The sequence below is a fragment of the Pseudophryne corroboree genome, chromosome 3, assembly GCF_028390025.1.
Source record: "Pseudophryne corroboree isolate aPseCor3 chromosome 3, aPseCor3.hap2, whole genome shotgun sequence".
Taxonomy (NCBI): domain Eukaryota; kingdom Metazoa; phylum Chordata; class Amphibia; order Anura; family Myobatrachidae; genus Pseudophryne; species Pseudophryne corroboree.
This window is the reverse complement of record NC_086446.1, coordinates 118039283-118060729: the sequence shown is the minus strand read 5'-3', so window position 1 is coordinate 118060729 and position 21447 is coordinate 118039283. Positions and strand designations below refer to the sequence as shown.

General features: G+C 41.6%; 16 non-coding genes and 75 pseudogenes across 16 annotated transcripts; all 91 read right to left on the bottom strand.

Moving 5' to 3' along the window:
* Positions 1–75: 75 nt before the first annotated feature.
* Positions 76–194, bottom strand: LOC134893806 (5S ribosomal RNA; annotated as a pseudogene).
* Positions 195–301: 107 nt separating this feature from the next.
* Positions 302–420, bottom strand: LOC134890907 (5S ribosomal RNA; annotated as a pseudogene).
* A 107-nt stretch (positions 421–527) lies between these two features.
* Positions 528–646, bottom strand: LOC134896377 (5S ribosomal RNA). Its single transcript, XR_010172005.1, has one exon. It is a non-coding gene; the product is annotated as a 5S ribosomal RNA (ribosomal RNA).
* Positions 647–753: 107 nt separating this feature from the next.
* LOC134896076 (5S ribosomal RNA) lies at positions 754–872 on the bottom strand (annotated as a pseudogene).
* A 107-nt stretch (positions 873–979) lies between these two features.
* Positions 980–1103, bottom strand: LOC134892870 (5S ribosomal RNA; annotated as a pseudogene).
* Positions 1104–1210: 107 nt separating this feature from the next.
* Positions 1211–1329, bottom strand: LOC134896719 (5S ribosomal RNA; annotated as a pseudogene).
* A 107-nt stretch (positions 1330–1436) lies between these two features.
* Positions 1437–1555, bottom strand: LOC134889434 (5S ribosomal RNA; annotated as a pseudogene).
* A 107-nt stretch (positions 1556–1662) lies between these two features.
* LOC134896718 (5S ribosomal RNA) lies at positions 1663–1781 on the bottom strand (annotated as a pseudogene).
* Positions 1782–1888: 107 nt separating this feature from the next.
* LOC134896945 (5S ribosomal RNA) lies at positions 1889–2007 on the bottom strand (annotated as a pseudogene).
* A 107-nt stretch (positions 2008–2114) lies between these two features.
* LOC134893871 (5S ribosomal RNA) lies at positions 2115–2233 on the bottom strand (annotated as a pseudogene).
* Positions 2234–2339: 106 nt separating this feature from the next.
* Positions 2340–2463, bottom strand: LOC134896600 (5S ribosomal RNA; annotated as a pseudogene).
* A 107-nt stretch (positions 2464–2570) lies between these two features.
* On the bottom strand, positions 2571–2689 carry LOC134898027 (5S ribosomal RNA; annotated as a pseudogene).
* Positions 2690–2796: 107 nt separating this feature from the next.
* Positions 2797–2915, bottom strand: LOC134896858 (5S ribosomal RNA; annotated as a pseudogene).
* A 108-nt stretch (positions 2916–3023) lies between these two features.
* On the bottom strand, positions 3024–3142 carry LOC134893765 (5S ribosomal RNA; annotated as a pseudogene).
* A 107-nt stretch (positions 3143–3249) lies between these two features.
* LOC134896136 (5S ribosomal RNA) lies at positions 3250–3368 on the bottom strand (annotated as a pseudogene).
* A 107-nt stretch (positions 3369–3475) lies between these two features.
* Positions 3476–3594, bottom strand: LOC134884966 (5S ribosomal RNA). The gene has a single exon (XR_010169096.1). It is a non-coding gene; the product is annotated as a 5S ribosomal RNA (ribosomal RNA).
* Positions 3595–3701: 107 nt separating this feature from the next.
* LOC134893075 (5S ribosomal RNA) lies at positions 3702–3820 on the bottom strand (annotated as a pseudogene).
* Positions 3821–3927: 107 nt separating this feature from the next.
* Positions 3928–4046, bottom strand: LOC134897246 (5S ribosomal RNA; annotated as a pseudogene).
* A 107-nt stretch (positions 4047–4153) lies between these two features.
* LOC134893455 (5S ribosomal RNA) lies at positions 4154–4272 on the bottom strand (annotated as a pseudogene).
* Positions 4273–4379: 107 nt separating this feature from the next.
* Positions 4380–4498, bottom strand: LOC134898048 (5S ribosomal RNA; annotated as a pseudogene).
* A 107-nt stretch (positions 4499–4605) lies between these two features.
* Positions 4606–4724, bottom strand: LOC135071057 (5S ribosomal RNA). Its single transcript, XR_010257199.1, has one exon. It is a non-coding gene; the product is annotated as a 5S ribosomal RNA (ribosomal RNA).
* Positions 4725–4835: 111 nt separating this feature from the next.
* On the bottom strand, positions 4836–4954 carry LOC134894782 (5S ribosomal RNA; annotated as a pseudogene).
* Positions 4955–5061: 107 nt separating this feature from the next.
* Positions 5062–5180, bottom strand: LOC134896438 (5S ribosomal RNA; annotated as a pseudogene).
* Positions 5181–5287: 107 nt separating this feature from the next.
* Positions 5288–5405, bottom strand: LOC134897785 (5S ribosomal RNA; annotated as a pseudogene).
* Positions 5406–5512: 107 nt separating this feature from the next.
* LOC134897336 (5S ribosomal RNA) lies at positions 5513–5631 on the bottom strand (annotated as a pseudogene).
* Positions 5632–5738: 107 nt separating this feature from the next.
* Positions 5739–5857, bottom strand: LOC134894588 (5S ribosomal RNA; annotated as a pseudogene).
* A 107-nt stretch (positions 5858–5964) lies between these two features.
* LOC134890498 (5S ribosomal RNA) lies at positions 5965–6083 on the bottom strand (annotated as a pseudogene).
* Positions 6084–6190: 107 nt separating this feature from the next.
* LOC134897441 (5S ribosomal RNA) lies at positions 6191–6309 on the bottom strand (annotated as a pseudogene).
* A 107-nt stretch (positions 6310–6416) lies between these two features.
* On the bottom strand, positions 6417–6535 carry LOC134894074 (5S ribosomal RNA; annotated as a pseudogene).
* A 107-nt stretch (positions 6536–6642) lies between these two features.
* Positions 6643–6761, bottom strand: LOC134894045 (5S ribosomal RNA; annotated as a pseudogene).
* Positions 6762–6869: 108 nt separating this feature from the next.
* Positions 6870–6988, bottom strand: LOC134894969 (5S ribosomal RNA; annotated as a pseudogene).
* Positions 6989–7095: 107 nt separating this feature from the next.
* On the bottom strand, positions 7096–7214 carry LOC134893548 (5S ribosomal RNA; annotated as a pseudogene).
* Positions 7215–7320: 106 nt separating this feature from the next.
* Positions 7321–7439, bottom strand: LOC134890906 (5S ribosomal RNA; annotated as a pseudogene).
* Positions 7440–7546: 107 nt separating this feature from the next.
* Positions 7547–7665, bottom strand: LOC134896517 (5S ribosomal RNA; annotated as a pseudogene).
* Positions 7666–7772: 107 nt separating this feature from the next.
* Positions 7773–7891, bottom strand: LOC135070388 (5S ribosomal RNA). Its single transcript, XR_010256554.1, has one exon. It is a non-coding gene; the product is annotated as a 5S ribosomal RNA (ribosomal RNA).
* Positions 7892–7998: 107 nt separating this feature from the next.
* LOC134896717 (5S ribosomal RNA) lies at positions 7999–8117 on the bottom strand (annotated as a pseudogene).
* A 107-nt stretch (positions 8118–8224) lies between these two features.
* On the bottom strand, positions 8225–8343 carry LOC134896944 (5S ribosomal RNA; annotated as a pseudogene).
* Positions 8344–8450: 107 nt separating this feature from the next.
* LOC134888049 (5S ribosomal RNA) lies at positions 8451–8569 on the bottom strand (annotated as a pseudogene).
* A 107-nt stretch (positions 8570–8676) lies between these two features.
* Positions 8677–8795, bottom strand: LOC134893805 (5S ribosomal RNA; annotated as a pseudogene).
* Positions 8796–8902: 107 nt separating this feature from the next.
* Positions 8903–9021, bottom strand: LOC134893547 (5S ribosomal RNA; annotated as a pseudogene).
* Positions 9022–9127: 106 nt separating this feature from the next.
* Positions 9128–9246, bottom strand: LOC134893804 (5S ribosomal RNA; annotated as a pseudogene).
* Positions 9247–9353: 107 nt separating this feature from the next.
* LOC134890905 (5S ribosomal RNA) lies at positions 9354–9472 on the bottom strand (annotated as a pseudogene).
* Positions 9473–9579: 107 nt separating this feature from the next.
* On the bottom strand, positions 9580–9698 carry LOC134896261 (5S ribosomal RNA). Its single transcript, XR_010171993.1, has one exon. It is a non-coding gene; the product is annotated as a 5S ribosomal RNA (ribosomal RNA).
* A 107-nt stretch (positions 9699–9805) lies between these two features.
* On the bottom strand, positions 9806–9924 carry LOC134893546 (5S ribosomal RNA; annotated as a pseudogene).
* Positions 9925–10030: 106 nt separating this feature from the next.
* On the bottom strand, positions 10031–10149 carry LOC134893803 (5S ribosomal RNA; annotated as a pseudogene).
* Positions 10150–10256: 107 nt separating this feature from the next.
* On the bottom strand, positions 10257–10375 carry LOC134890904 (5S ribosomal RNA; annotated as a pseudogene).
* A 107-nt stretch (positions 10376–10482) lies between these two features.
* On the bottom strand, positions 10483–10601 carry LOC134896145 (5S ribosomal RNA). The gene has a single exon (XR_010171982.1). It is a non-coding gene; the product is annotated as a 5S ribosomal RNA (ribosomal RNA).
* Positions 10602–10708: 107 nt separating this feature from the next.
* On the bottom strand, positions 10709–10827 carry LOC134896074 (5S ribosomal RNA; annotated as a pseudogene).
* A 107-nt stretch (positions 10828–10934) lies between these two features.
* LOC134892869 (5S ribosomal RNA) lies at positions 10935–11058 on the bottom strand (annotated as a pseudogene).
* Positions 11059–11165: 107 nt separating this feature from the next.
* LOC134896715 (5S ribosomal RNA) lies at positions 11166–11284 on the bottom strand (annotated as a pseudogene).
* A 107-nt stretch (positions 11285–11391) lies between these two features.
* LOC134894816 (5S ribosomal RNA) lies at positions 11392–11510 on the bottom strand (annotated as a pseudogene).
* A 111-nt stretch (positions 11511–11621) lies between these two features.
* Positions 11622–11740, bottom strand: LOC134897488 (5S ribosomal RNA; annotated as a pseudogene).
* A 107-nt stretch (positions 11741–11847) lies between these two features.
* LOC134888104 (5S ribosomal RNA) lies at positions 11848–11966 on the bottom strand (annotated as a pseudogene).
* Positions 11967–12073: 107 nt separating this feature from the next.
* Positions 12074–12192, bottom strand: LOC134886933 (5S ribosomal RNA; annotated as a pseudogene).
* Positions 12193–12299: 107 nt separating this feature from the next.
* Positions 12300–12418, bottom strand: LOC135070266 (5S ribosomal RNA). The gene has a single exon (XR_010256437.1). It is a non-coding gene; the product is annotated as a 5S ribosomal RNA (ribosomal RNA).
* Positions 12419–12525: 107 nt separating this feature from the next.
* On the bottom strand, positions 12526–12644 carry LOC134897969 (5S ribosomal RNA; annotated as a pseudogene).
* A 107-nt stretch (positions 12645–12751) lies between these two features.
* LOC134890706 (5S ribosomal RNA) lies at positions 12752–12870 on the bottom strand (annotated as a pseudogene).
* A 107-nt stretch (positions 12871–12977) lies between these two features.
* Positions 12978–13096, bottom strand: LOC134894958 (5S ribosomal RNA; annotated as a pseudogene).
* A 107-nt stretch (positions 13097–13203) lies between these two features.
* On the bottom strand, positions 13204–13322 carry LOC135070878 (5S ribosomal RNA). The gene has a single exon (XR_010257029.1). It is a non-coding gene; the product is annotated as a 5S ribosomal RNA (ribosomal RNA).
* Positions 13323–13429: 107 nt separating this feature from the next.
* Positions 13430–13548, bottom strand: LOC134897941 (5S ribosomal RNA; annotated as a pseudogene).
* A 107-nt stretch (positions 13549–13655) lies between these two features.
* On the bottom strand, positions 13656–13774 carry LOC134892845 (5S ribosomal RNA; annotated as a pseudogene).
* A 107-nt stretch (positions 13775–13881) lies between these two features.
* Positions 13882–14000, bottom strand: LOC134898324 (5S ribosomal RNA; annotated as a pseudogene).
* Positions 14001–14107: 107 nt separating this feature from the next.
* LOC135062912 (5S ribosomal RNA) lies at positions 14108–14226 on the bottom strand. Its single transcript, XR_010249256.1, has one exon. It is a non-coding gene; the product is annotated as a 5S ribosomal RNA (ribosomal RNA).
* A 107-nt stretch (positions 14227–14333) lies between these two features.
* On the bottom strand, positions 14334–14452 carry LOC135062530 (5S ribosomal RNA). Its single transcript, XR_010248876.1, has one exon. It is a non-coding gene; the product is annotated as a 5S ribosomal RNA (ribosomal RNA).
* Positions 14453–14559: 107 nt separating this feature from the next.
* Positions 14560–14678, bottom strand: LOC135070042 (5S ribosomal RNA). The gene has a single exon (XR_010256216.1). It is a non-coding gene; the product is annotated as a 5S ribosomal RNA (ribosomal RNA).
* A 107-nt stretch (positions 14679–14785) lies between these two features.
* LOC134897335 (5S ribosomal RNA) lies at positions 14786–14904 on the bottom strand (annotated as a pseudogene).
* Positions 14905–15011: 107 nt separating this feature from the next.
* Positions 15012–15130, bottom strand: LOC134889748 (5S ribosomal RNA; annotated as a pseudogene).
* Positions 15131–15237: 107 nt separating this feature from the next.
* On the bottom strand, positions 15238–15356 carry LOC134895179 (5S ribosomal RNA; annotated as a pseudogene).
* A 107-nt stretch (positions 15357–15463) lies between these two features.
* Positions 15464–15582, bottom strand: LOC134901102 (5S ribosomal RNA). The gene has a single exon (XR_010174596.1). It is a non-coding gene; the product is annotated as a 5S ribosomal RNA (ribosomal RNA).
* A 107-nt stretch (positions 15583–15689) lies between these two features.
* Positions 15690–15808, bottom strand: LOC134896374 (5S ribosomal RNA; annotated as a pseudogene).
* A 107-nt stretch (positions 15809–15915) lies between these two features.
* LOC134885801 (5S ribosomal RNA) lies at positions 15916–16034 on the bottom strand. Its single transcript, XR_010169905.1, has one exon. It is a non-coding gene; the product is annotated as a 5S ribosomal RNA (ribosomal RNA).
* Positions 16035–16141: 107 nt separating this feature from the next.
* On the bottom strand, positions 16142–16260 carry LOC134894323 (5S ribosomal RNA; annotated as a pseudogene).
* A 107-nt stretch (positions 16261–16367) lies between these two features.
* On the bottom strand, positions 16368–16486 carry LOC134892769 (5S ribosomal RNA; annotated as a pseudogene).
* Positions 16487–16593: 107 nt separating this feature from the next.
* Positions 16594–16712, bottom strand: LOC134898231 (5S ribosomal RNA; annotated as a pseudogene).
* A 107-nt stretch (positions 16713–16819) lies between these two features.
* On the bottom strand, positions 16820–16938 carry LOC134895483 (5S ribosomal RNA; annotated as a pseudogene).
* A 107-nt stretch (positions 16939–17045) lies between these two features.
* On the bottom strand, positions 17046–17164 carry LOC134897333 (5S ribosomal RNA; annotated as a pseudogene).
* Positions 17165–17271: 107 nt separating this feature from the next.
* Positions 17272–17390, bottom strand: LOC134897614 (5S ribosomal RNA; annotated as a pseudogene).
* Positions 17391–17497: 107 nt separating this feature from the next.
* Positions 17498–17616, bottom strand: LOC134901390 (5S ribosomal RNA). The gene has a single exon (XR_010174880.1). It is a non-coding gene; the product is annotated as a 5S ribosomal RNA (ribosomal RNA).
* A 107-nt stretch (positions 17617–17723) lies between these two features.
* Positions 17724–17841, bottom strand: LOC134896597 (5S ribosomal RNA; annotated as a pseudogene).
* A 107-nt stretch (positions 17842–17948) lies between these two features.
* On the bottom strand, positions 17949–18067 carry LOC134897926 (5S ribosomal RNA; annotated as a pseudogene).
* A 107-nt stretch (positions 18068–18174) lies between these two features.
* On the bottom strand, positions 18175–18293 carry LOC134893454 (5S ribosomal RNA; annotated as a pseudogene).
* Positions 18294–18629: 336 nt separating this feature from the next.
* Positions 18630–18748, bottom strand: LOC134897332 (5S ribosomal RNA; annotated as a pseudogene).
* A 107-nt stretch (positions 18749–18855) lies between these two features.
* LOC134891231 (5S ribosomal RNA) lies at positions 18856–18974 on the bottom strand (annotated as a pseudogene).
* A 107-nt stretch (positions 18975–19081) lies between these two features.
* LOC134894044 (5S ribosomal RNA) lies at positions 19082–19200 on the bottom strand (annotated as a pseudogene).
* Positions 19201–19305: 105 nt separating this feature from the next.
* LOC134895956 (5S ribosomal RNA) lies at positions 19306–19424 on the bottom strand (annotated as a pseudogene).
* A 107-nt stretch (positions 19425–19531) lies between these two features.
* LOC134892747 (5S ribosomal RNA) lies at positions 19532–19650 on the bottom strand (annotated as a pseudogene).
* Positions 19651–19757: 107 nt separating this feature from the next.
* LOC135069617 (5S ribosomal RNA) lies at positions 19758–19876 on the bottom strand. Its single transcript, XR_010255795.1, has one exon. It is a non-coding gene; the product is annotated as a 5S ribosomal RNA (ribosomal RNA).
* Positions 19877–19983: 107 nt separating this feature from the next.
* Positions 19984–20102, bottom strand: LOC135067553 (5S ribosomal RNA). Its single transcript, XR_010253765.1, has one exon. It is a non-coding gene; the product is annotated as a 5S ribosomal RNA (ribosomal RNA).
* Positions 20103–20209: 107 nt separating this feature from the next.
* LOC134892315 (5S ribosomal RNA) lies at positions 20210–20328 on the bottom strand (annotated as a pseudogene).
* Positions 20329–20435: 107 nt separating this feature from the next.
* Positions 20436–20554, bottom strand: LOC134894068 (5S ribosomal RNA; annotated as a pseudogene).
* A 107-nt stretch (positions 20555–20661) lies between these two features.
* On the bottom strand, positions 20662–20780 carry LOC134888595 (5S ribosomal RNA; annotated as a pseudogene).
* Between the last annotated feature and the right edge of the window lie 667 nt (positions 20781–21447).

The following is a 21447-nucleotide window of genomic DNA, read 5'->3' as shown; positions in this document are numbered from 1 at the left end:
TTCTAACTACTGGTACATAAATGAATACGTTTGAAAATGGAATGCATCAACAGAACGGTGTTGGCAGTATAAAAATACCTACAGCACCTTGTATTCCCAGGTGGTCTCCCATCCAAGTACTAACCAGGCCCAACACTGCTTAGTTTTGAAGATCAGATGAGATTGGGTGTATCAAGTGTGGTGTGGCTATAGATGAGCTTTGTGGTTTCTGTTAGAACTTTTCTACTTCTAACTACTGGTACATAAATGAATAAGATTGAAAATGGAATGCATCAACAGAACGGTGTTGGCAGTATAAAAATACCTACAGCACATTGTATTCCCAGGTGGTCTCCCATCCAAGTACTAACCAGGCCCAACACTGCTTAGCTTCCAAGATCAGATGAGATTTGGTGTATACAGTGTAGTGTGGCTGTAGATGAGCTTTGTGGTTTCTGTTAGAACTTTTCTACTTCTAACTACTGGTACATAAATTAATAAGTTTGAAAATGGAATGCATCAACAGAACGGTGTTTGCAGTATAAGAAAACCTACAGCACCTTGTATTCCCAGGAGGTCTCCCATCCAAGTACTAACCAGGCCCAACACTGCTTAGCTTCCAAGATCTGATGAGATTGGGCGTATCCAGTGTGGTATAGCTGTAGATGAGTTTTGTGGTTTCTGTTAGAACTTTTCTACTTCTAACTACTGGTACATAAATGAATAAGTTTGAAAATGGAATGCATCAACAGAACGGTGTTGGCAGTATAAAAATACCTACAGCACCTTGTAATCCCAGGTGGTCTCCAATCCAAGTACTAACCAGGCCCAACACTGCTTAGCTTCCAAGTTTAGATGAGATTTGGTGAATCCAGTGTGGTGTGGCTGTAGATGAGCTTTGTGGTTTCTGTTAGAACTTTTCTACTTCTAACTACTGGTACATAAATGAATAAGTTTGAAAATGGAAAGCATCAACAGAACGGTGTTGGCAGTATAAAAATACCTACAGCACCTTGTATTCCCAGGTGGTCTCCCATCCAAGTACTAACCAGGCCCAACACTGCTTAGCTTCCAAGATCAGATGAGATTTGGTGTATACAGTGTGGTGTGGTGTGGCTGTAGATGAGCTTTGTGGTTTCTGTTAGAACTTTTCTACTTCTAACTACTGGTACATAAATGAATAAGTTTGAAAATGGAATGCATCAACAGAACGGTGTTGACAGTATAAAAATACCTACAGCACCTTGTATTCCCAGGTGATCTCCCATCCAAGTACTAACCAGTCCCAACACTGCTTAGTTTTGAAGATCAGATGAGATTGGGTGTATCAAGTGTGGTGTGGCTGTAGATGAGCTTTGTGGTTTCTGTTGGAACTTTTCTAGTTCTAACTACTGGTACATAAATGAATAAGATTGAAAATGGAATGCATCAACAGAACGGTGTTGGCAGTATAAAAATACCTACAGCACATTGTATTCCCAGGTGGTCTCCCACCCAAGTACTAACCAGACCCAACACTGCTTAGCTTCCAAGATCAGATGAGATTGGGCGTATCCAGTGTGGTGTGACTGTAGATGAGCTTTGTGGTTTCTGTTAGAACTTTTCTACTTCTAACTACTGGTACATAAATGAATAAGTTTGAAAATGGAATGCATCAACAGAACGGTGTTGACAGTATAAAAATACCTACAGCACCTTGTATTCCCAGGTGATCTCCCATCCAAGTACTAACCAGTCCCAACACTGCTTAGTTTTGAAGATCAGATGAGATTGGGTGTATCAAGTGTGGTGTGGCTGTAGATGAGCTTTGTGGTTTCTGTTAGAACTTTTCTACTTCTAACTACTGGTACATAAATGAATAAGTTTGAAAATGGAATGCATCAACAGAACGGTGTTGGCAGTATAAAAATACCTGCAGCACCTTGTATTCCCAGGTGATCTCCCATCCATGTACTAACCAAGCCAAACACTGCTTAGCTTCCAAGATCAGATGAGATTTGGTGTACCCAGTGTGGTGTGGCTGTAGATGAGCTTTGTGGTTTCTGTTAGAACTTTTCTACTTCTAACTACTGGTACATACATGAATAAGTTTGAAAATGGAATGCAGCAACAGAACGGTGTTTGCAGTATAAAAATATCTACAGCACATTGTATTCCCAGGTGGTCTCCCATCCAAGTACTAACCAGGCCCAACACTGATTAGCTTCCAAGATCAGATGAGATTGGTCGTATCTAGTGTGGTGTGGCTGTAGATGAGCTTTGTGGTTTCTGTTAGAACTTTTTACTTCTAACTACTGGTACATAAATGAATAAGTTTGAAAATGGAATGCATCAACAGAACGGTGTTGGCAGTATAAAAATACCTACAGCACCTTGTATTCCCAGGTGGTCTCCCATCCAAGTACTAACCAGGCCCAACACTGCTTAGCTTCCAAGATTAGATGAGATTTGGTGTATACAGTGTGGTGTGGTGTGGCTGTATATGAGCTTTGTGGTTTCTGTTAGAACTTTTCTACTTCTAACTACTGGTACATAAATTAATAAGTTTGAAAATGGAATGCATCAACAGAACGGTGTTGGCAGTATAAAAATACCTACAGCACCTTGTATTACCAGGTGATCTCCCATCCAAGTACTAACCAGTCCCAACACTGCTTAGTTTTGAAGATCAGATGAGATTGGGTGTATCAAGTGTGGTGTGGCTGTAGATGAGCTTTGTGGTTTCTGTAAGAACTTTTCTACTTCTAACTACTGGTACATAAATGAATAAGTTTGAAAATGGAATGCATCAACAGAACGGTGTTGGCAGTATAAAAATACCTACAGCACCTTGTATTCCCAGGTGATCTCCCATCCAAGTACTAACCAGGACAAACACTGCTTAGCTTCCAAGATAAAATGAGATTGGGCGTAGCCAGTGTGGTGTGGCTGTAGATGAGCTTTGTGGTTTCTGTTAGAACTTTTCTAGTTCTAACTACTGGTACATACATGAATAAGTTTGAAAATGGAATGCAGCAACAGAACGGTGTTTGAAAGTATAAAAATATCTGTAGCACCTTGTATTCCCAAGTGGTCTCCCATCCAAGTACTAACCAGGCCCAACACTGATTAGCTTCCAAGATCAGATGAGATTGGGCGAATCCAGTATGGTGTGGCTGTAGATGAGCTTTCTGGTTTCTGTTAGAACTTTTCTACTTCTAAATACTGGTAAATAAATGAATAAGTTTGAAAATGGAATGCATCAACAGAACTGTGTTGGCAGTATAGAAATACCTACAGCACCTTGTATTCCCATGTGGTCTCCCATACAAGTACTATCCAGGCCCAACACTGATTAGTTTTGAAGATCAGATGAGATTGGGTGTATCAAGTGTGGTGTGGCTGTAGATGAGCTTTGTGGTTTCTGTTAGAACTTTTCTACTTCTAACTACTGGTACATAAATGAATAAGATTGAAAATGGAATGCATCAACAGAACGGTGTTGGCAGTATAAAAATACCTACAGCACCTTGTATTCCCAGGTGGTCTCCCATCCAAGTACTAACCAGGCCCAACACTGATTAGCTTCCAAGATCAGATGAGATTTGGTGTATACAGTGTGGTGTGGCTGTAGATGAGCTTTGTGGCTTCTGTTAGAACTTTTCTACTTCTAACTACTGGTACATAAATTAATAAGTTTGAAAATGGAATGCATCAACAGAACGGTGTTGGCAGTATAAAAATACGTACAGCACCTTGTATTCCCAGGTGGTCTCCCATCCAAGTACTAACCAGGCCAAACACTGCTTAGCTTCCAAGATCAGATGAGATTGGGCGTACGCAGTGTGGTGTGGCTGTAGATGAGCTTTGTGGTTTATGTTAGAACTTTTCTACTTCTAACTACTGGTACATACATGAATAAGTTTGAAAATGGAATGCATCAACAGAACAGTGTTGGCAGTATAAGAGTAGCTACAGCACCTTGTATTCCTAGGTGGTCTTCCATCCAAGTACTAACCAGAACCAACTCTGCTTAGCTTCCAACATCAGATGAGATTGGGCGTATCCAGTGTGGTGTAGCTGTAGATGAGTTTTGTGGTTTCTGTTAGAACTTTTCTACTTCTAACTACTGGTACATAAATGAATAAGTTTGAAAATGGAATGCATCAACAGAACGGTGTTGGCAGTATAAAAATACCTACAGCACCTTGCATTCCCAGGTGGTCTCCCATCCAAGTGCTAACCAGGCCCAACACTGTTTTACTTCCAAGATCAGATGAGATTGGGCGTATCCAGCATGGTGTGGCTGTAGATGAGCTTTGCGCTTTCTGTGAGAACTTTTCTACTTCAAACTTCTGGTACATAAATTAAAAAGTTTGAAAATGGAATGCATCAACAGAACGGTGTTGGCAGTATAAAAATTTCTACAGCTCCTTGTATTTCCAGGTGGTCGCCCATCCAAGTACTAACCAATCCCAACACTGCTTAGCTTCCAAGATCAGATGAGATTGGGCGTATCCAGTATGATGTGTCTGTAGCTGAGCTTTGTGGTTTCTGTTAGAACTTTTCTACTTCTAAGTACTGGTACATAAATGAATAAGTTTGAAAATTGAATGCGTCAACAGAACGGTGTTGGCAGTATAAAAATACCTACAGCACCTTGTATTCCCAGGTGGTTTCCCATCCAAGTACTAACCAGGCCCAACACTGCTTAGTTTCCAAGATCAGATGAGATTGGGCGTATCCAGTGTGGTGTGGCTGTAGATGAGCTTTGTGGTTTCTGTTAGAACTTTTCTACTACTAACTACTGGTACATAAATAAATAAATAAGTTTGTAAATGGAATACATCAACAGAACGGTGTTGGCAGTATAAAAATACCTACAGCACCTTGTATTCCCAGGTGGTCTCCCATCCAAGTACTAACCAGGCCCAACACTGCTCAGTTTCCAAGATCAGATAAGATTGGGCATATCCACTGTGGTGTGGCTGTAGACCAGCTATGTGGTTTCTGTTAGAACTTTTCTACTTCTAAGTACTGGTACATAAATGAATAAGTTTGAAAATGGAATGCATCAACAGAACGGTGTTGGCAGTATAAAAATACCTACAGCATCTTGTATTCCCAGGTGGTCTCCCATCCAAGTGCTAACCAGGCACAACACTGCTTAGCTTCCAAGATCAGATGAAATTGAGCGTATCCAGTGTGGTGTGGCTGTAGATGATATTTGTGGTTTCTGTTAGAACTTTTCTACTTCTAACTACTGGTACTTAAATGAATAAGTTTGAAAATGGAATGCATCAACAGAACGGTGTTGGCAGTATAAAAATACCTACAACACCTTGCATTCCCAGGTGGTCTCCCATTCAAGGACTAACCAGGCCCAACACTGCTTAGCTTCCAAGATCAGATGAGATGGGCCTATCCAGTGTGGTGTGGCTGTAGACCAGCTTTGTGGTTTCTGTTAGAACTTTTCTACTTCTAACTACTGGTACATAAATGAATAAGTTTGAAAATGGAATGCATCAACAGAACAGTGTTGGCAGTATAAGAGTAGCTACAGCACCTTGTATTCCTAGGTGGTCTCCCATCCAAGTATTAACCAGGCCCAACACTGCTCAGTTTCCAAGATCAGATAAGATTGGGCATATCCACTGTGGTGTGGCTGTAGACCAGCTTTGTGGTTTCTGTTAGAACTTTTCTACTTCTAAGTACTGGTACATAAATGAATAAGTTTGAAAATGGAATGCATCAACAGAACAGGGTTGGCAGTACAAAAATACCTACATCACCTTGTATTCCCAGGTGGTCTCCCATCAAAGTTTTAACCAGGCCCAACACTGCTTAGCTTCCAAGATCAGATGAGATTGGGCGTATCCAGTGTGGTGTGGCTGTAGATAATATTTGTGGTTTCTGTTAGAACTTTTCTTCTTCTAAGTACTGGTACATAAATGAATAAGTTTGAAAATGGAATGCATCAACAGTACGGTGTTGGCATTATAAAAATTCCTACAGCACCTTGTATTCCCAGGTGGTCTCCCATCCAAGCACTAACCAGGCCCAACACTGCTTAGCTTCCAAGATCAGATGAAATTGGGTGTATCCAGAGTGGTGTGGCTGTAGACCAGCTTTGCGGTTTCTGTTAGAACTTTTCTACTTCTAACTACTGGTACATAAATGAATAAGTTTGAAAATGGAATGCATCAACAGAACAGTGTTGGCAGTATAAGAGTAGCTACAGCACCTTGTATTCCTAGGTGGTCTCCCATCCAAGTATTAACCAGGCCCAACACTGCTCAGTTTCCAAGATCAGATAAGATTGGGCATATCCACTGTGGTAAGGCTGTAGACCAGCTTTGTGGTTTCTGTTAGAACTTTTCTACTTCTAAGTACTGGTACATAAATGAATAAGTTTGAAAATGGAATGCATCAACAGAACAGGGTTGGCAGTACAAAAATACCTACAGCACCTTGTATTCCCAGGTGTTCTCCCATCAAAGTATTAACCAGGCCCAACACTGCTTAGCTTCCAAGATCAGATGAGATTGGGCGTATCCAGTGTGGTGTGGATGTAGATGTGCTTTGTGGTTTCTGTTAGAACTTTTCTACTTCTAACTACTGGTACATAAATGAATAAGTTTGAAAATGGTATGCATCAACAGAACGGTGTTGGCAGTATAAAAACACCTACAGCAGCTTGTATTCCCAGGTGGTCTCCCATCAAAGTATTAACCAGGCCCAACACTGCTTAGCTTCCAAGATCAGATGAGATTGGGCGTATCCAGTGTGGTGTGGATGTAGATGAGCTTTGTGGTTTCTGTTAGAACTTTTCTACTTCTAACTACTGGTACATAAATGAATAAGTTTGAAAATGGAATGCATCAACAGAACGGTGTTGGCAGTATAAAAAATACCTACAGCATCTTGTATTCCCAGGTGGTCTCCCATCTAAGTGCTAACCAGGCACAACACTGCTTAGCTTCCAAGATCAGATGAGATTGAGCGTATCCAGTGTGGTATGGCTGTAGATGATATTTGTAGTTTCTGTTAGAACTTTTCTACTTCTAACTACTGGTACATAAATGAATAAGTTTGAAAATGGAATGCATCAACAGAACGGTGTTGGCAGTATAAAAATACCTACAGCACCTTGTATTCCCAGGTGGTCTCCCATACAAGTACTATCCAGGCCCAACACTGATTAGCTTCCAAGATCAGATGAGATTGGTCGTATCTAGTGTGGTGTGGCTGTAGATGAGCTTTGTGGTTTCTGTTAGAACTTTTTACTTCTAACTACTGGTACATAAATGTATAAGATTGAAATTGGAATGCATCAACAGAACGGTGTTGGCAGTATAAAAATACCTACAGCACATTGTATTCCCAGGTGGTCTCCCATCCAAGTACTAACCAGGCCCAACACTGCTTAGCTTCCAAGATCAGATGAGATTTGGTGTATACAGTGTAGTGTGGCTGTAGATGAGCTTTGTGGTTTCTGTTAGAACTTTTCTACTTCTAACTACTGGTACATAAATTAATAAGTTTGAAAATGGAATGCATCAACAGAACGGTGTTGGCAGTATAAAAATACCTACAGCACCTTGTATTCCCAGGTGATCTCCCATCCAAGTACTAACCAGGACAAACACTGCTTAGCTTCCAAGATAAGATGAGATTGGGCGTAGCCAGTGTGGTGTGGCTGTAGATGAGCTTTGTGGTTTCTGTTAGAACTTTTCTAGTTCTAACTACTGGTACATAAATGAATAAGATTGAAAATGGAATGCATCAACAGAACGGTGTTGGCAGTATAAAAATACCTACAGCACATTGTATTCCCAGGTGGTCTCCCATCCAAGTACTAACCAGGCCCAACACTGCTTAGCTTCCAAGATCAGATGAGATTGGGCGTATCCAGTGTGGTGTGACTGTAGATGAGCTTTGTAGTTTCTGTTAGAACTTTTCTACTTCTAACTACTGGTACATAAATGAATAAGTTTGAAAATGGAATGCATCAACAGAACGGTGTTGACAGTATAAAAATACCTACAGCACCTTGTATTCCCAGGTGATCTCCCATCCAAGTACTAACCAGTCCCAACACTGCTTAGTTTTGAAGATCAGATGAGATTGGGTGTATCAAGTGTGGTGTGGCTGTAGATGAGCTTTGTGGTTTCTGTTAGAACTTTTCTACTTCTAACTACTGGTACATAAATGAATAAGTTTGAAAATGGAATGCATCAACAGAACGGTGTTGGCAGTATAAAAATACCTGCAGCACCTTGTATTCCCAGGTGATCTCCCATCCATGTACTAACCAAGCCAAACACTGCTTAGCTTCCAAGATCAGATGAGATTTGGTGTACCCAGTGTGGTGTGGCTGTAGATGAGCTTTGTGGTTTCTGTTAGAACTTTTCTACTTCTAACTACTGGTACATAAATGAATAAGTTTGAAAATGGAATGCATCAACAGAACGGTGTTGGCAGTATAAAAATACCTACAGCACATTGTATTCCCAGGTGGTCTCCCATACAAGTACTAACCAGGCCCAACACTGCTTAGCTTCCAAGATCAGATGAGATTGGGCGTATCCAGTGTGGTGTGACTGTAGATGAGCTTTGTGGTTTCTGTTAGAACTTTTCTACTTCTAACTACTGGTACATAAATGAATAAGTTTGAAAATGGAATGCATCAACAGAACGGTGTTGACAGTATAAAAATACCTACAGCACCTTGTATTCCCAGGTGGTCTCCCATCCAAGTACTAACCAGGCCCAACACTGCTTAGTTTTGAAGATCAGATGAGATTGGGTGTATCAAGTGTGGTGTGGCTATAGATGAGCTTTGTGGTTTCTGTTAGAACTTTTCTACTTCTAACTACTGGTACATAAATGAATAAGATTGAAAATGGAATGCATCAACAGAACGGTGTTGGCAGTATAAAAATACCTACAGCACCTTGTATTCCCAGGTGGTCTCCCATACAAGTACTATCCAGGCCCAACACTGATTAGCTTCCAAGATCAGATGAGATTGGTCGTATCTAGTGTGGTGTGGCTGTAGATGAGCTTTGTGGTTTCTGTTAGAACTTTTTACTTCTAACTACTGGTACATAAATGAATACGTTTGAAAATGGAATGCATCAACAGAACGGTGTTGGCAGTATAAAAATACCTACAGCACCTTGTATTCCCAGGTGGTCTCCCATCCAAGTACTAACCAGGCCCAACACTGCTTAGTTTTGAAGATCAGATGAGATTGGGTGTATCAAGTGTGGTGTGGCTATAGATGAGCTTTGTGGTTTCTGTTAGAACTTTTCTACTTCTAACTACTGGTACATAAATGAATAAGATTGAAAATGGAATGCATCAACAAAACGGTGTTGGCAGTGTAAAAATACCTACAGCACATTGTATTCCCAGGTGGTCTCCCATCCAAGTACTAACCAGGCCCAACACTGCTTAGCTTCCAAGATCAGATGAGATTTGGTGTATACAGTGTAGTGTGGCTGTAGATGAGCTTTGTGGTTTCTGTTAGAACTTTTCTACTTCTAACTACTGGTACATAAATTAATAAGTTTGAAAATGGAATGCATCAACAGAACGGTGTTTGCAGTATAAGAAAACCTACAGCACCTTGTATTCCCAGGAGGTCTCCCATCCAAGTACTAACCAGGCCCAACACTGCTTAGCTTCCAAGATCTGATGAGATTGGGCGTATCCAGTGTGGTATAGCTGTAGATGAGTTCTGTGGTTTCTGTTAGAACTTTTCTACTTCTAACTACTGGTACATAAATGAATAAGTTTGAAAATGGAATGCATCAACAGAACGGTGTTGGCAGTATAAAAATACCTACAGCACCTTGTATTCCCAGGTGGTCTCCCATACAAGTACTATCCAGGCCCAACACTGATTAGCTTCCAAGATCAGATGAGATTGGTCGTATCTAGTGTGGTGTGGCTGTAGATGAGCTTTGTGGTTTCTGTTAGAACTTTTTACTTCTAACTACTGGTACATAAATGAATACGTTTGAAAATGGAATGCATCAACAGAACGGTGTTGGCAGTATAAAAATACCTACAGCACCTTGTATTCCCAGGTGGTCTCCCATCCAAGTACTAACCAGGCCCAACACTGCTTAGTTTTGAAGATCAGATGAGATTGGGTGTATCAAGTGTGGTGTGGCTATAGATGAGCTTTGTGGTTTCTGTTAGAACTTTTCTACTTCTAACTACTGGTACATAAATGAATAAGATTGAAAATGGAATGCATCAACAGAACGGTGTTGGCAGTATAAAAATACCTACAGCACATTGTATTCCCAGGTGGTCTCCCATCCAAGTACTAACCAGGCCCAACACTGCTTAGCTTCCAAGATCAGATGAGATTTGGTGTATACAGTGTAGTGTGGCTGTAGATGAGCTTTGTGGTTTCTGTTAGAACTTTTCTACTTCTAACTACTGGTACATAAATTAATAAGTTTGAAAATGGAATGCATCAACAGAACGGTGTTTGCAGTATAAGAAAACCTACAGCACCTTGTATTCCCAGGAGGTCTCCCATCCAAGTACTAACCAGGCCCAACACTGCTTAGCTTCCAAGATCTGATGAGATTGGGCGTATCCAGTGTGGTATAGCTGTAGATGAGTTTTGTGGTTTCTGTTAGAACTTTTCTACTTCTAACTACTGGTACATAAATGAATAAGTTTGAAAATGGAATGCATCAACAGAACGGTGTTGGCAGTATAAAAATACCTACAGCACCTTGTAATCCCAGGTGGTCTCCAATCCAAGTACTAACCAGGCCCAACACTGCTTAGCTTCCAAGTTTAGATGAGATTTGGTGAATCCAGTGTGGTGTGGCTGTAGATGAGCTTTGTGGTTTCTGTTAGAACTTTTCTACTTCTAACTACTGGTACATAAATGAATAAGTTTGAAAATGGAAAGCATCAACAGAACGGTGTTGGCAGTATAAAAATACCTACAGCACCTTGTATTCCCAGGTGGTCTCCCATCCAAGTACTAACCAGGCCCAACACTGCTTAGCTTCCAAGATCAGATGAGATTTGGTGTATACAGTGTGGTGTGGTGTGGCTGTAGATGAGCTTTGTGGTTTCTGTTAGAACTTTTCTACTTCTAACTACTGGTACATAAATGAATAAGTTTGAAAATGGAATGCATCAACAGAACGGTGTTGGCAGTATAAAAATACCTACAGCACCTTGTATTCCCAGGTGATCTCCCATCCAAGTACTAACCAGTCCCAACACTGCTTAGTTTTGAAGATCAGATGAGATTGGGTGTATCAAGTGTGGTGTGGCTGTAGATGAGCTTTGTGGTTTCTGTTGGAACTTTTCTACTTCTAACTACTGGTACATAAATGAATACGTTTGAAAATGGAATGCATCAACAGAACGGTGTTGGCAGTATAAAAACACCTACAGCAGCTTGTATTCCCAGGTGGTCTCCCATCCAAGTACTAACCAGGCCTAACACTGCTTAGTTTCCAAGATCATATGAGATTGGGCGTATCCAGTGTGGTGTGGCTGTAGATGAGCTTTGTGGTTTCTGTTAGAACTTTTCTACTACTAACTACTGGTACATAAATAAATAAATACGTTTGTAAATGGAATGCATCAACAGAACGGTGTTGGCAGTATAAAAATACATACAGCCCCTTGTATTCCCAGGTGGTCTCCCATCCAAGTATTAACCAGGCCCAACACTGCTCAGTTTCCAAGATCAGATAAGATTGGGTATATCCACTGTGGTGTGGCTGTAGACCAGCTTTGTGGTTTCTGTTAGAACTTTTCTACTTCTAACTACTGGTACATAAATGAATAAGTTTGAAAAAGTAATGCATCAACAGAACGGTGTTGGCAGTATAAAAATACCTACAGCACCTTGTATTCCCAGGTGGTCTCCCATCCCAGTACTAATCAGGCCCAACACTGCTTAGCTTCCAAGATCAGATGAGATTGGGCGTACCCAGTGTAGTGTGGCTCTAGATAAGTTTTGTGGTTTCTGTTAGAACTTTTCTACTTCTAACTACTGGTACATAAATGAATAAGTTTGAAAATGGAATGCATCAACAGAACGGTGTTGGCAGTATAAAAATACCTACAACACCTTGCATTCCCAGGTGGTCTCCCATTCAAGTACTAACCAGGCCCAACACTGCTTAGCTTCCAAGATCAGATGAGATTGGGCGTATCCAGTGTGGCGTGGCTGTAGATGAGCTTTGTGGTTTCTGTTAGAACTTTTCTTCTTCTAAGCACTGGTACATAAATAAATAAGTTTGAAAATGGAATGCATCAACAGAACGGTGTTGGCAGTATAAAAAGACCTACAGCACCTTGTATTCCCAGGTGGTCTCCCATCCCAGTACTAACCAGGCCCAACACTGCTTTGCTTCCAAGATCAGATGAGATTGGGCGTATCCAGTGTGGTGTGGCTCTAGTTGAGTTTTGTGGTTTCTGTTAGAACTTTTCTACTTCTAACTACTGGTACATAAATGAATAAGTTTGAAAATGGAATGCATCAACAGAACAGTGTTGGCAGTATAAGAGTAGCTACAGCACCTTGTATTCCTAGGTGGTCTCCCATCCAAGTATTAACCAGGCCCAACACTGCTCAGTTTCCAAGATCAGATAAGATTGGGCATATCCACTGTGATGTGGCTGTAGACCAGCTTTGTGGTTTCTGTTAGAACTTTTCTATTTCTAAGTACTGGTACATAAATGAATAAGTTTGAAAATGGAATGCATCAACAGAACAGGGTTGGCAGTACAAAAATACCTACAGCACCTTGTATTCCCAGGTGGTCTCCCATCAAAGTATTAACCAGGCCCAACACTGCTTAGCTTCCAAGATCAGATGAGATTGGGCGTATCCAGTGTGGTGTGGATGTAAATGAGCTTTGTGGTTTCTGTTAGAACTTTTCTACTTCTAACTACTGGTACATAAATGAATAAGTTTGAAAATGGTATGCATCAACAGAACGGTGTTGGCAGTATAAAAACACCTACAGCAGCTTGTATTCCCAGGTGGTCTCCCATCAAAGTATTAACGAGGCCCAACACTGCTTAGCTTCCAAGATCAGATGAGATTGGGCGTATCCAGTGTGGTGTGGATGTAGATGAGCTTTGTGGTTTCTGTTAGAACTTTTCTACTTCTAACTACTGGTACATAAATGAATAAGTTTGAAAATGGAATGCATTAACAGAACAGGGTTGGCAGTATAAAAATACCTACAACACCTTGTATTCCCAGGTGGTCTCCCATCCAAGTACTAACCAAGCCCAACACTGCTTAGCTTCCAAGATCAGATGAGATTGGGCGTATCCAGTGTGGCGTGGCTGTAGATGAGTTTTGTGGTTTCTGTTAGAACTTTTCTACTTCTAACTACTGGTACATAAATGAATAAGTTTGAAAATGGAATGCATCAACAGAACAGTGTTGGCAGTATAAGAGTAGCTACAGTACCTTGTATTCCTAGGTGGTCTCCCATCCAAGTATTAACCAGGCCCAACACTGCTCAGTTTCCAAGATCAGATAAGATTGGGCATATCCACTGTGGTGTGGCTGTAGACCAGCTTTGTGGTTTCTGTTAGAACTTTTCTACTTCTAAGTACTGGTACATAAATTAATAAGTTTGAAAATGGAATGCATCAACAGAACGGTGTTGGCAGTATAAAAATACCTACAACACCTTGTTTTCCCAGGTGGTCTCCCATTCAAGTACTAACCAGGCCCAACACTGCTTAGTTTCCAAGATCAGATGAGTTTGGGCGTATCCAGTGTGGTGTGGCTGTAGACCAGCTTTGTGGTTTCTGTTAGAACTTTTCTACTTCTAACTACTGGTACATAAATGAATAAGTTTGAAAATGGAATGCATCAACAGAACAGTGTTGGCAGTATAAGAGTAACTGCAGCACCTTGTATTCCTAGGTGGTCTCCCATTCAAGTATTAACCAGGCCCAACACTGCTCAGTTTCCAAGATCAGATAAGATTGGGCATATCCACTGTGGTGTGGCTGTAGACCAGCTTTGTGGTTTCTGTTAGAACTTTTCTACTTCTAAGTACTGGTACATAAATGAATAAGTTTGAAAATGGAATGCATCAACAGAACAGGGTTGGCAGTATAAAAATACCTACAGCACCTTGTATTCCCAGGTGGTCTCCCATCCAAGTACTAACCAGGCCCAACACTGCTTAGCTTCCAAGATCAGATGAGATTGGGCGTATCCAGTGTGGCGTGGCTGTAGATGAGTTTTGTGGTTTCTGTTAGAACTTTTCTACTTCTAACTACTGGTACATAAATGAATAAGTTTGAAAATGGAATGCATCAACAGAACGGTGTTGGCAGTATAAAAATACCTACAACACCTTGTATTCCCAGGTGGTCTCCCATTCAAGTACTAACCAGGCCCAACACTGCTTAGCTTCCAAGATCAGATGAGATTGGGCGTATCCAGTGTGGTGTGGTTGTAGGCCAGCTCTGTGGTTTCTGTTAGAACTTTTCTACTTCTAACTACTGGTACATAAATGAATAAGTTTGAAAATGGAATGCATCAACAGAACGGTGTTGGCAGTATAAAAATACCTACAACACCTTGTTTTCCCAGGTGGTCTCCCATTCAAGTACTAACCAGGCCCAACACTGCTTAGCTTCCAAGATCAGATGAGATTGGGCGTATCCAGTGTGGTGTGGCTGTAGACCAGCTTTGTGGTTTCTGTTAGAACTTTTCTACTTCTAACTACTGGTACATAAATGAATAAGTTTGAAAATGGAATGCATCAACAGAACAGTGTTGGCAGTATAAGAGTAGCTACAGCACCTTGTATTCCTAGGTGGTCTCCCATCCAAGTATTAACCAGGCCCAACACTGCTCAGTTTCCAAGATCAGATAAGATTGGGCATATCCACTGTGGTGTGGCTGTAGACCAGCTTTGTGGTTTCTGTTAGAACTTTTCTACTTCTAAGTACTGGTACATAAATGAATAAGTTTGAAAATGGAATGCATCAACAGAACAGGGTTGGCAGTATAAAAATACCTACAGCACCTTGTATTCCCAGGTGGTCTCCCATCCAAGTATTAACCAGGCCCAACACTGCTTAGCTTCCAAGATCAGATGAGATTGGGCGCATCCAGTATGGTTTGGATGTAGATGAGCTTTGTGGTTTCTGTTAGAACTTTTCTACTTCTAACTACTGGTACATAAATGAATAAGTTTGAAAATGGAATGCATCAACAGAACGGTGTTGGCAGTATAAAAATACCTACAACACCTTGCATTCCCAGGTGGTCTCCCATCCAAGTGCTAACCAGGCACAACACTGCTTAGCTTCCAAGATCAGATGAGATTGAGCGTATCCAGTGTGGTGTGGCTGTAGATGATATTTGTGGTTTCTGATAGAACTTTTCTACTTCTAACTACTGGTACATAAATGAATACGTTTGAAAATGGAATGCATCAACAGAACGGTGTTGGCAGTATAAAAAAACCTACAGCACCTTGTATTCCCAGGTGGTCTCCCATCCAAGTACTAACCAAGCCCAACACTGCTTAACTTCCAAGATCAGATGAGATTGGGCGTATCCAGTGTGGTGTGGCTGTAGATGAGCTTTGTGGTTTCTGTTAGAACTTTTCTACTTCTAACTACTGGTACATAAATGAATAAGTTTGAAAATGGAATGCATCAACAGAACGGTGTTGGCAGTATAAAAATACTTACAACACCTTGCATTCCCAGGTGGTCTCCCATCCAAGTGCTAACCAGGCACAACACTGCTTAGCTTCCAAGATCAGATGAGATTGAGCGTATCCAGTGTGGTGTGGCTGTAGATGATATTTGTGGTTTCTGTTAGAACTTTTCTACTTCTAACTACTGGTACATAAATGAATACGTTTGAAAATGGAATGCATCAACAGAACGGTGTTGGCAGTATAAAAATTCCTACAGCACCTTGTATTCCCAGGTGGTCTCCCATCCAAGCACTAACCAGGCCCAACACTGCTTAGCTTCCAAGATCAGATGAGATTGGGCGTATCCAGTGTGGCATGGCTGTAGATGAGCTTTGTGGTTTCTGTTAGAACTTTTCTTCTTCTAAGTACTGGTACATAAATGAATATGTTTGAAAATGGAATGCATCAACCGAACAGTGTTAGCAGTAATTAAATACCTATAGCACCTTGTATTCCCAGGAGGTCTCCCATCCAAGTACTAACCAGGCCCAACCCTGCTTAGCTTCCAAGATAAGATGAGATTGGGCGTATCCAGTGTGGTGTGGCTCTAGATGAGTTTTGTGGTTTATGTTAGAACTTTTCTACTTCTAACTACTGGTACATAAATGAATAAGTTTGAAAATGGAATGCATCAACAGAACGGTGTTGGCAGTATAAAAAAACCTACAGCACCTTGTATTCCCAGGTGGTCTCCCATCCAAGCACTAACCAGGCCCAACACTGCTTAGTTTCCAAGATCAGATGAGATGGGGTGTATCCAGTGTGGTGTGGCTGTAGACTAGCTTTGCGGTTTCTGTTAGAACTTTTCTACTTCAAACTTCTGGTACATAAATGAATAAGTTCGAAAATGGAATGCATCAACAGAACAGTGGTGGCAGTATAAGAGTAGCTACAGCACCTTGTAATCCTAGGTGGTCTCCCATCCAAGTACTAACCAGAGCCAACTCTGCTTAGCTTCCAATATCAGATGAGATTGCGCGTATCCAGTGTGGTGTAGCTGTAGATGAGTTTTGTGGTTTCTGTTAGAACTTTTCTACTTCTAACTACTGGTACATAAATGAATAAGTTTGAAAATGGAATGCATCAACAGAACGGTGTTGGCAGTATAAAAATACCTACAGCACCTTGCATTCCCAGGTGGTCTCCCATCCAAGTGCTAACCAGGCCCAACACTGTTTTACTTCCAAGATCAGATAAGATTGGGCGTATCCAGCATGGTGTGGCTGTAGATGAGCTTTGCGGTTTCTGTTAGAACTTTTCTACTTCTAACTACTGGTACATAAATGAATAAGTTTGAAAATGGAATGCATCAACAGAACAGTGTTGGCAGTATAAGAGTAGCTACAGCACCTTGTATTCCTAGGTGGTCTCCCATCCAAGTATTAACCAGGCCCAACACTGCTCAGTTTCCAAGATCAGATAAGATTGGGCATATCCACTGTGGTGTGGCTGTAGACCAGCTTTGTGGTTTCTGTTAGAACTTTTCTACTTCTAAGTACTGGTACATAAATGAATAAGTTTGAAAATGGAATGCATCAACAGAACAGGGTTGGCAGTATAAAAATACATATAGCACCTTATATTCCCAGGTGGTCTCCCATCAAAGTATTAACCAGGCCCAGCACTGCTCAGCTTCCAAGATCAGATGAGATTGGGCGTATCCAGCGTGGTGTGGATGTAGATGAGCTTGGTGGTTTCTGTTAGAACTTCTCTACTTCTAACTACTGGTACATAAATGAATAAGTTTGAAGATGGAATGCATCAACAGAACGGTGTTGGCAGTATAAAAATACCTACAGCACCTTGTATTCCCAGGTGGTCTCCCATCCAAGTACTAACCAGGCCCAACACCGCTTAACTTCCAAGATCAGATGAGATTGGGCGTATCCAGTGTGGTGTGGCTGTAGATGAGCTTTGTGGTTTCTGTTAGAACTTTTATACTTCTAACTACTGGTACATAAATGAATAAGTTTGAAAATGGAATGCATCAACAGAACGGTGTTGGCAGTATAAAAATACCTACAACACCTTGCATTCCCAGGTGGTCTCCCATTCAAGTACTAACCAGGCCCAACACTGCTTAGTTTCCAAGATCAGATGAGATGGGCCTATCCAGTGTGGTGTGGCTGTAGACCAGCTTTGCGGTTTCTGTTAGAACTTTTCTACTTCTAACTACTGGTACATAAATGAATAAGTTTGAAAATGGAATGCATCAACAGAACAGTGTTGGCAGTATAAGAGTAGCTACAGCACCTTGTATTCCTAGGTGGTCTCCCATCCAAGTACTAACCAGAACCAACTCTGCCTAGCTTCCAATATCAGATGAGATTGGGCATATCCAGTGTGGTGTAGCTGTAGATGAGTTTTGTGATTTCTGTTAGAACTTTTCTACTTCTAACTACTGGTACATAAATGAATAAGTTTGAAAATGGAATGCATCAACAGAACGGTGTTGGCAGTATAAAAATACCTACAGCACCTTGCATTCCCAGGTGGTCTCCCATCCAAGTGCTAACCAGGCCCAACACTGTTTTACTTCCAAGATCAGATGAGATTGGGCGTATCCAGCATGGTGTGGCTGTAGATGAGCTTTGCGCTTTCTGTGAGAACTTTTCTACTTCAAACTTCTGGTACATAAATGAAAAAGTTTGAAAATGGAATGCATCAACAGAACGGTGTTGGCAGTATAAAAATTTCTACAGCTCCTTGTATTCCCAGTTGGTCTCCCATCCAAGTACTAACCAATCCCAACACTGCTTAGTTTCCAACAAGATCAGATGAGATTGGGCGTATCCAGTATGGTGTGTCTGTAGATGAGCTTTGTGGTTTCTGTTAGAACGTTTCTTCTTCTAAGTACTGGTACATAAATGAATAAGTTTGAAAATGGAATGCATCAACAGAACGGTGTTGGCAGTATAAGAGTAGCTACAGCACCTTGTATTCCTAGGTGGTCTCCCATCCAAGTATTAACCAGGCCCAACACTGCTCAGTTTCCAAGATCAGATAAGATTGGGCATATCCACTGTGGTGTGGCTGTAGACCAGCTTTGTGGTTTCTGTTAGAACTTTTCTACTTCTAACTACTGGTACATAAATGAATAAGTTTGAAAATGGAATGCATCAACAGAACAGGGTTGGCAGTACAAAAATACCTACAGCACCTTGTATTCCCAGGTGGTCTCCCATCAAAGTATTAACCAGGCCCAACACTGCTTAGCTTCCAAGATCAGATGAGATTGGGCGTATCCAGTATGGTGTGGATGTAGATGAGTTTTGTGGTTTCTGTTAGAACTTTTCTACTTCTAACTACTGGTACATAAATGAATAAGTTTGAAAATGGTATGCATCAACAGAACGGTGTTGGCAGTATAAAAACACCTACAGCAGCTTGTATTCCCAGGTGGTCTCCCATCAAAGTATTAACCAGGCCCAACACTGCTTAGCTTCCAAGATCAGATGAGATTGGGCGTATCCAGTGTGGTGTGGATGTAGATGAGCTTTGTGGTTTCTGTTAGAACTTTTCTACTTCTAACTACTGGTACATAAATGAATGTTTGAAAATGGAATGCATCAACAGAACGGTGTTGGCAGTATAAAAATACCTACAGCATCTTGTATTCCCAGGTGGTCTCCCATCCAAGTGCTAACCAGGCACAACACTGCTTAGCTTCCAAGATCAAATGAGATTGAGCGTATCCAGTGTGGTGTGGCTGTAGATGATATTTGTGGTTTCTGTTAGAACTTTTCTACTTCTAACTACTGGTACATAAATGAATAAGTTTGAAAATGGAATGCATCAACACAACGGTGTTGGCAGTATAAAAATTCCTACAGCACCTTGTATTCCCAGGTGGTCTCCCATCCAAACACTAACCAGGCCCAACACTGCTTAGCTTCCAAGATCAGATGAGATTGGGCGTATCCAGTGTGGCGTGGCTGTAGATGAGCTTTGTGGTTTCTGTTAGAACTTTTCTTCTTCTAAGTACTGGTACATAAACGAATACGTTTGAAAATGGAATGCATCAACAGAACGGTGTTGGCAGTATAAAAATACCTATAGCACCTTGTATTCCCAGGTGGTCTCCCATCCAAGTACTAACCAGGCCCAACACTGCTTAGCTTCCAAGATCAGATGAGATTGGGCGTATCCAGTGTGGTGTGGCTCTAGATGAGTTTTGTGGTTTCTGTTAGAACTTTTCTACTTCTAACTACTGGTACATAAATGAATAAGTTTGAAAATGGAATGCATCAACAGAACGGTGTTGGCAGCATAAAAATATCTACAACACCTTGTATTCCCAGGTGGTCTCCCATTCAAGTACTAACCAGGCCCAACACTGCTTAGCTTCCAAGATCAGATGAGATTGGGCGTATCCAGTGTGGTGTAGCTGTAGATGAGCTTTGCTGTTTCTGTTAGAACTTTTCTACTTCTAACTACTGGTACATAAATGAATAAGTTTGAAAATGGAATGCATCAACAGAACGGTGTTGGCAGTATAAAAATACCTACAGCACCTTGTATTCCCAGGTGGTCTCCCATCCAAGTGCTAACCAGGCCCAACACTGTTTTACTTCCAAGATCAGATGAGATTGGGCGTATCCAGCATGGTGTGGCTGTAGATGAGCTTTGCGCTTTCTGTTAGAACTTTTCTACTTCAAACTTCTGGTACATAAATGAAAAAGTTTGAAAATGGAATGCATCAACAGAACGGTGTTGGCAGTATAAAAATTTCTACAGCTCCTTGTATTCCCAGGTGGTCTCCCATCCAAGTACTAACCAATCCCAACACTGCTTAGCTTCCAAGATCAGATGAGATTGGGCGTATCCAGTGTGGTGTGTCTGTAGATGAGCTTTGGGGTTTCTGTTAGAACTTTTCTACTTCTAAGTACTGGTACATAAATGAATAAGTTTGAAAATTGAATGCATCAACAGAACGGTGTTGGCAGTATAAAAATACCTACAGCACCTTGTTGTCCCAGGTGGTTTCCCATCCAAGTACTAACCAGGCCCAACACTGCTTAGCTTCCAAGATCAGATGAGATTGGGCGCATCCAGTATGGTGTGGCTGTAGATGAGCTTTGTGTTTTTCACTTGCCGTTCGGGCGCGCTCGGATAAACCGAGCCATACGGGAGAATCCGAGTATGCCTCGGACCCGTGTAAAATGGGTGAAGTTCGGGGGGGTTCGGTTTCCGAGGAACCGAACCCGTTTATCACTAGTTGTAGGGGCCGTGGGTGACACCCTGGCACAAGTTTCAGGCTCCGGCCTATTATTTCTTAGACTGGGCACTAGACGTAGGGGCCACAAGGGACCCCCTGGCACCAGTGTCAGTCTCCGGACTGTTGTTTGTTAAACTGGTCTTTAGACACAGGGGTCGCAGGTGACCCCCTGGCACCAGTTTCGTACTCAGTCATGTTGTTAGTTAGACTGAGCACTATACGAAGAGGTCGAAAGGGACCCCCTTGCACCAGTTTCAGGCTCCGGACTTTTGTTTGTTAGATTGGGCACTTGAGATCAGGGTCGCATTTGACCCACGGGCACCATTTTCATGCTCAGGCCTGTTGTTTGTTAGACTGGGCACTAGATGTAGGGGCCTAAGATGACCCCCTGGCACCAGTTCCAAACCCCGGCTTGGTGTTTCTTAGACTGGGCACTGGACGTAGTGGTCGCAAGGGACCTCCTGGCACCAGTTTCAGGCTCCGGCCTTTTGTTTGTTAGACTGGGCTCTAGACGCAGGGGTC